Source organism: Leopardus geoffroyi, chromosome C1 (assembly GCF_018350155.1).
Source record: "Leopardus geoffroyi isolate Oge1 chromosome C1, O.geoffroyi_Oge1_pat1.0, whole genome shotgun sequence".
Lineage (NCBI taxonomy): Eukaryota > Metazoa > Chordata > Mammalia > Carnivora > Felidae > Leopardus > Leopardus geoffroyi.
The window spans coordinates 188,102,173-188,110,418 of record NC_059328.1 but is presented as its reverse complement, the minus strand read 5'-3'; the positions used below and the strand labels follow the sequence as shown (position 1 = coordinate 188,110,418).

At 38.5% G+C, this 8,246-nt stretch overlaps 1 protein-coding gene across 11 annotated transcripts in view; it reads left to right on the top strand.

Moving 5' to 3' along the window:
* Window positions 1-8,246, top strand: part of ALS2 (alsin Rho guanine nucleotide exchange factor ALS2) — a 72,781-nt gene continuing 64,535 nt past the window's right edge. For 3 of the 11 annotated variants that reach the window (XM_045480753.1, XM_045480751.1, XM_045480746.1), the window contains exon 1: window positions 7-251. The gene's annotated coding sequence lies outside the window, so the exon portion shown is untranslated. Of the gene's footprint in view, window positions 676-8,246 lie in introns of all 11 variants that reach the window. The other 8 variants (XM_045480749.1, XM_045480747.1, XM_045480757.1 and 5 more) reach the window with 7 other exon arrangements.

Genomic DNA, 8,246 nt, shown 5'->3' with positions numbered 1-8,246 from the left:
GTACTCCTGAGGGCTTTACCCACAGTGCCTAAGGCCTCTTGGCTAATTTTGATCGCTATCAGACGCCGTCGGCGTCTAACCCTACCTATTTTTCAGGGGCAATCCCCGAGCACCTTCACCCAAGCTAGCCGCCCTGCAACCCCGCCCCCTCACGGAGGCCCCGCCCCTCGTGAATCAGCTGATCTCAGGGACCCGCTGGGTTGTGAAGCTCGCGCCGGATGCAGACTGGGGTGCTGCGGGTGGAGCGTCAGGTGAGCGAGCGTGAGTCCCCGCTCGGCCCTTGGCTTAGCAGGGCTGATAGGCCGGGCTGTCCTGTGTGCGGGAGGCCGGGGGTCCCAGAGAGAGGCGAAGGCGCAGGCCGAGGCCCGGGAGCGCCCTTGGTGACTCACAGAGACGGCGCCCGCGTCTTCCAAAAAGCCTGCGTCCGACCGACGGCGCCTGCCCGCCAAGGAGCACCCGTGGCGGCCCCTCGTCCCGGCCCCAGGTTCTCTCACTCGCCCCCTACCTCCCTCCTCAGACGGGCGCCACTGCATTGGTCTCAGCGGCGCGAAAGTGTTTCACGACCCCCCTTCCCGCTTCCACCCACGCTGCCTCCTTTACTCATTCATGAGGATTTATTGACTACCCACTCCAGACGCCTGGCAGGTACACCGGAATCCCTGGCCTCGAACCTCGGTGAGTGTCCCAGACGGATTTGCCCCAGGATGCAGATCTCGGTGAGGGGTGGACCTAGTGTTTCCGTGGCTCGAGAGGCGGTTGCAGAAAATGAAAATGACTCTGATATTAAGAATTAGTAGTTTAAGCAAGTCCTTTGGCGTGTCAAGTGAACCATCAGAGGGTGAGAAGTTCTTTGAAGAAACGAAGGCAGGAAAGTAACATAGGGTCTCATTAGGAAATTGTACTGACGCTGGTGTTGGTCTTTTGGGTAATAGGGCTACTTTAGAGACAAGCAGCTATAGGTTGGCAGAAGTGTTGTACTCCTGCTTAGGGCTTTGATAATGAGGAAAGAAGAAAAACACACGGGCTGAAGCGGCATATTCAAGAACAGTATTCTCTCTAGTTTAGGAGGGAAAAGGAGATAACTGTTAAACACAAACGCAGATCCTTAGTCTATTGCCTTTTAGATTTGTTCGTGGCCGTAAATGCTCTTTAAGGATTTAAAGAATAAAATTGTGTGATGTGTGTTTATTCTGAACAGGTATCAAAATTCAGTAAGGTTATTGGCCCAGTTTTTCCCCCAGTTTATCATAAATATGAATGATTTGGAGTGACCACTTGACCTTTGAGTTAATGAGTTAACTAAGCAATTTAAAGCAGTAAAAAATTTGCTTTTACAGTAAATTGCAGTATTTTAATCTCAATAATATAAGCATAGTGGTTAAGATCCTAGGCGTTGGATATGGGCATACCTGACATCATATCCACTTATATCTTTGATTTGGGGAAAGTTACTTCTCTGTATCATTTTCTTTAATTCTAAATTGAGAATTAAGGTACCTTCCTCATAATAGCATCTCTATGTTTAATGGTTCGTGTATATCTGTTAGAGTGTCTGGCAATGGTAAATATTCAGTACATATTACCTATTTTTATAATAATTTCTTCTTCCACTATTTCATGACCCACACTGACTCACTTTCTTCTAAGTGGGAAAGAGCACTGAATATTTTTAGATAAAAACTATAATTCACTTTTTATTTTTTAATTTATTTTATAATTTATTTATTGTTTGTTTTTAAATGTTTGTTTATTTTTGAGAGAGGGAGAGAGAGAGGGAGAGAGAAAGGGAGGGGCAGAGAGACAGGGAGACAAAGGATCAGAAGCAGGCTCTGTGCTGACAGCAGCAAGCCCTATGTGGGGCTCAAACTCATTAACCCTGAGATCATGACCTGAGCTGAAGTTGGACACTTAACTGACTGAGCCACCCAGGCGCTCCTATAATTCAGTTTTTAATTCGAGGGATGGTTTCCAGATAATTTTATGACACATTGGCTTATAGTTACAGAAAATATGATTTCTGGTTGGTCTGTATAACTTTGGTATTCAGTAAGGGTATTTTAATGTGGAGGAGATGCTTTTGAAATCTATACCTAGTTTAAATTTATTACTTAGGGGGCGCCTGGGTGGCTCAGTCGGTTAAGAGTCTGACTTTGGCTCAGGTCGTGATTTCTCGGTTTGTGGGTTCGAGCCCCGCTTTGGGCTCTGTGCTGGCCAGCTCAGAGCCTGGATCCTGCTTTGGATACTGTGTCTCCCTCTTTCTCTGCCCCTCCCCTGCTCACACTCTCTCTGTCTCTCAAAAATAAATAAACATTTAAAAAAGTAAATTTATTAGTTTGCAAACTATAACTAGTATTGGCATATTGAAGGTTCATAGTTGTAGCAAGAATAATTCAAAGGTGTTTGACAGTATTAACATTTGAAAAGATAATGATCAAGAAAATAAAGTACCAAATGGGTCATTTTGGTGGTGGGGGGGTAGGGTTCAGTTGCATCATGCAAGCCTCTTGTTTTTTAAGTAGATACAAGCAATGTGAACTGGAATCCCTTCTGCCCAGATTGCAGCCTTTCAAAATTTAGTTTATCATTTGAGACATCTTTGGGCATTTTGACTGTTAAAGACACAAGAGTGTGTTAAAAACTTCACCAAGACATGATTTCAGTTTCGTGTGGGTAGGTGGAAAGAGTACTATTAATCTACTTTTTTTATTAAAAAACATGGGTTTGATGCAGTATTGCTGCATCCATTCTAAAGGAGTTTCCAAAGAATATTTCTGACTTGTAAAAACCTTCTATAATCCTGTATTAACATGACACTAGGTAAGGTATGAGTTAAAAAAAAAAAAAAAACAACCACAAAGGAAGGTAAAGACTGGTGATTATTGAGATGGTGTAAAAGATGGCCTGTTTTTGTGTAATATGAGGTTGAACCCCTTTCTCAGACACTCAGAGGAGTGCTGTGAGGATTTTAATGACTTTTAGATCATTTAGCCCTTTTTATAACTTTGTGGAATTAAACCTTGCACATAGTCCAACTGTATGAGAGATTTTTCTGGTAGAGCTTTTTGGTTTTTTTTTTTTAAACAATTTTTTTTCTTGTCACTCTTCTCCATTGATCACCAGATAATTCAGTCATCAGTAATAAGAAAGTAGTAGATTTTGTAGGATATCGGTCCTTAAGAAAATACACCAGGGTAACCACAAATAAAATAGTAACAAATTCTGACATGGTTCTTTTTAGTGTTGCATTTATTTTCCTATACCAATGTCTTATATATTCCTCTGTGTATGTCATAGTGGTGTCTTTACCTTATGTCTTGATGTTTCCTGCATCACACAATTGGTAGATAAGCTGAACAGTTGGTAAAGTAGCTGAACTAATTGATCCAAGTGGGTAGAACAAAAATATTTAAATTGGTCAGGTAATTACTCCTTGTTTGGGCTCTTGTAAAGTTATTCTTTAATGTATTAAAGACTTTTTTTTTTTTTTTTTTTTTGAAGGAAACGTATAGTTCTCTCAACTCATGAGAAAAAGACTGGGTCTGTTTCATAGAATTTCACTTGGCTGCCAGTGAATTACGTTCAAAGAGATCAACTTTAGTCTCATTAATTCCACAAATTATTCAACTCATGCATCCCTTATTACATATTTAAACTATAAAAATTATTAAATACAAAGATTTTTTTCTTCTGAGTCATCATGCATTTCTTTGTTTCACATGAACTCCCTATTAGGAAGGTGGGGGTTAGACCCAATAATGGCATCTGGCTGGGTAACTTTCATTCCAGGGTTCTTCCACAACTTAAATTTTTGTTGAGCTGAATTCTTAACTAAACTTAGGACAATTGCCCAAGCAAATATGTAACAAAGATGATAATAGCAGCTCTTAAAATAGCAATAAAGTAAAATAATCCAGCTGCACTTTAGTGGGAAAGGGATAAACTGTGGTTTATTAATACAATGAAATACTATCCCTTAGTAAAAATGATGTATACTTATTAATGTGGATATATCTCAAGTGTATAATAGTGAAGAAGCAAGTTGCTAAAGGATGTATATGATATGCATTTATGTAGTTTTTTTTCTTTTTTCTTTTTTCTTTTAAGTTTATTTTTGTGAGAGAACATGTGCATGCTCGCATTCGCTGGGGGGGGGGGGGGGGGGAGAGAGAGAGAGAAGGAAAGAATCCTAAGCAGACTCCACACTGTCAGCACAGAGCCCAACTCTCGTCCTGTTATCAGGAACCAACCATGAGATCATGACCCCAGCTGAAATCAAGAGTCAGATGCTCAACAACTGAGCCACTCAGGCACCTGGCATTTATGTAGTTTTAAAACAGTATAGCTTACATTGGCATATATCGATACATATGTATCTAATGAAAGTACATGAAAGTATAAGACCATATATGGAAATGAGACCCATTAAGTTTAGGAATAGTGGCTAACACTGGGAGATAGGTTTGGGTGGTGCTCTTTCAGAAATCTGTGTAACTTTTCCTTCTATTTTAAAAACAGCTGAAGCATTTTGAATATAAAAATACGTTAATATATGTTAAAACTGAGTGATGGATTTGCTCATTTTTTTACAGATTTGTGTATGATTAACAGTTTGTACCATCCCTGGACTGGTGGCCAGTTTTTGTAAATAAAGTTTTATTGGAACACACACACACACACACACACACACAGTTTGTGAAACTAGCACTTGAAAATTTTTAATTTAAATTCTATATAATTAAAGAGAAATTTTGTAAAAATACAATTTTTATTGGGGTACCTGTATGGCTTAGTTGGTTAAGAGTCCAGCTCTTGGTTTCGGCTCAAGTCATGATCTCACGGTTCGTGAGATCAATCCCTGTGTCCAGCTCTGCGCTGATAGCACAGAGCCTGCTTGGGATTCTCCTTCTCTCTCTGCCCCTTCCCCCCTCAAATAAATAAAACATTTTTTTAAAATACAGTTTTTATGTATAATTAGGGCTTTCTTCCAGTATGTTTTATTTTACTTTTTAGTCTCAAAGTAGTTGACTCTGGAAAAAATAATTCTTTTCTTTGTGCAATAGGGAAAGAATGTGTCAGTGTAGTTCCACCGTGTAAAGCTTTTCTAAGGAGAGAAGACAGACCAATTATTTAGTCAATTTTATTTTCCTGTTTGACTTGTGCCTCTGGGAAAATGCTTTTCTTAAGATGAGGAATACTGCTGCTTATAAGGCTGCAGAGGAATTTAAATTCTAGAGACTCTTGGGGAATGCAGGCATATACTGATCGTGACCTCTCAAAGGATAGGGAAGCAGATTATATCATAAAACCCTAAAAGCAATTTGATCAGAGTGACTCAGTTGCAAAATTACCACAGATATCATGTGGTCATTAACACTTTTTAAAGTTTGGGTTGGTTATATTTTATTACAGTGTGGTAAAACTGATTTTATACTGTGAATGTGGTGTCTAGTTATTGCTCAAAGAAAATTAATTCTCTCTTTATAGGTATCAATAAGTAAACATGATGAGAATGCGTTAAATGGTTTGAGTAGTGAATAATAAATTTAATAGCCAGTTCCTAGTATAACCTCAGTATTTAAACTTGTGAGTTAAAAATATTTCATTCCTGATCAAGAATACCTGTTGCTAGCTCTTTAAAAATAAGTGAAACCTATATCTCCAGAGCACTGTTTTTTGGCATGTATACTCCCTGTCGAGTTATGTGGCCCTGTGATTACCTTAAGCTCTAGATGTTATTGATTGATAAAATAAGCCAACATGCTTTGAACCGTGTTTCTGTAATATTGCCTTTTTTAGAAAAAATTGTGGCCATTTAAATGAAAGAACAGTGGCAAAATATTAAAGGAATAAACGATTTGTATCAGAAATTATATTCTATCATATAATAACAGACACGAATTGTTGCAGTACCTGAGAATTTGAAATTCAATTCCTGGTATTTTTTTTTTTTTCTAAATATAATTTATTGTCAAGTTAGCTAACCTACAGTGTATACAGTTTGCTCTTGGTTTTGGGAGTAGATTCCCATGATTCATGGATTGCATACAACACCCAGTGCTCCTCCCAACAGGTGCCCTCCGCAATGGTCATCATCACCCATTTCCCCTCATCCCCGCCCCCCCTTCAACCCTCAGTTTGTTCTCTGTATTTAAGAGCCTCATATATTTGCCTCCCTCTCTGTTTGAAACTATTTTTAACCCCTTCCCTTCTTCCATGGTCTTCTGTTAAGTTTCTCAAATTCCCCATATGAGTGAAAGCATATGATATCTTTCTCTGACTTATTTCATTTAGCATAATACCCTTCAGTTCCATCCATGTTGTTGCAAATGGCAAGGTTTCATTCTTACTCATTGCCAAGTAGTATTCCATTGTACATACAAACCACATCTTCTTCATCCATTCATCAGTTGATGGACATTTAGCTTCTTTCCATAATTTGGCTATTGTGGAAAGCACTGTGGTAAACATTGGGGTACATGTGCCCCTATGAGTCAGCACTCCTGTATCGTTTGGATAAATTCCTAGTACTGCTATTACTGGGTCATAGGGTAGTTCTATTTTTAATTTTTTGAGGAACCTCCACACTGTTTTCCAGAGTGGCTGCCCCAGTTTGCATTCCCACCAACAGTGCACAAGGGTTCCCGTTTCTCCACATCCTTGCCAACATCTGTTGTTTCCTGAGTTTTTCATTTTAGCCCCTATGACTGGTGTGAGGTGGTATCTCAATGTGGCTTTGATTTGTATATCCCTGATTCAATTCCTAGTATTGTACTACCCATCAAAATGTTTTATTTTATTTATCTGGAAAAATTTACCTTACAAAAAATTTGCATTGGATACAAAATGGAGCTAAGTGGGCATCACTAGGCATTTATTTTACCAAGTTTAAACACAACCTCCCCCCGCCCCCATGGGTAATATCCATTTTAGAGGATTTTCAGAATCAGTAGAGTGCAGTGTTAGTACTTCATAGGGTGAAAATAAGCAGGCCATAAAAAAGACTATGAATCTTAAGTGTCCCTGATGGCACCAAAAAGTGTCTCCATGTACTAAGGAGAAAGAGGCTGTTCATTCCTGGGTTATATAACATTTGTGAACTGACATGAAATAAAAGGATCTTAATTGTTAGGGAATACCATTAGCAAATTATGAGTTTCTACTGTGTAATTAGACACTTTACTTTTATGTATGATACTGACTTTTATTACAGGTACTAGAAATCTTCTACATCATTTGGAAACCCATGGATTGGAATTTAAGACAAAGCGCTATCTTTCACTGAGTACTCACTTAAATGTAGCCTGTTTGTACCTAGTGATTACTATGGATACGAGAATGTACCAATGAATAAGTCATAGTTTCTGACCTCTCAGGAGTTTATAATATATTTTAAATCAATGATTTTGGGGGGGGGGATTATTCCATTAGTAACAACATTATAGATAATAAGTACTTTCTAGGCTAGCCTACTGACTGACTTTATTCACTGCATTAACTTACTGGATTCTTGAACTCTGGGTCAGTATTTAAGGGGCTAGTCAGCTCCCATAGTGGTATCAAGCATTGCTTTCCAGTTAGGGCTGGGAGAGCTGGGTTTTGAAGTGGCCTCATCCTTTGGTGATTGGTTTGTCAAGGCTGCAGTGCAAGATGAGTGTTCCTCAACCTTCATTAGTGGATGGTAAAGGCTTTGGTGGTGGTATATCCAGGAAGTAGCAGTTGTTGGTGTATAGATTAGTTGTAAGTCAGGTGTTTGAGTCAAAAGTTGCCTTGATCCATGTGTAAATATATTGACTGAGTCTCTAAAAGAAAATATTTATTCAACAATAACCATGTGTGCAATGCCATAGTGTCTTAAAAGTATTGTTTACTGCATCCACAAATGTAAACTGTGGTTTACTACATTTTAATAAAATGCAACCAATTCAAACTTTAAAAAGAAAGTGTAAATGCATGAAATCTGTAGTAATTTTATTTTGCATTCAGTGTATATCCAAGTTTCTTTCAGGGCATTATGATACAGTTTACCACTCTATTATTTATTGTCGTTCTATCTTAATGTCTTATTATTCTAATCTCCAAGTATCATTACTCTTGTAGTTACAGTTATTGCAATAGTTTTAATCAATATACCTATTTTAAACCAGTAAGTGAGATATGAGGATAAGACTGAAAGTGCTCAACTTTGCTGCTTTTTTTATGCTTTCAGGGTGCTGTCCATATAGAGAGCCATCATTCTTGTCAGAAAG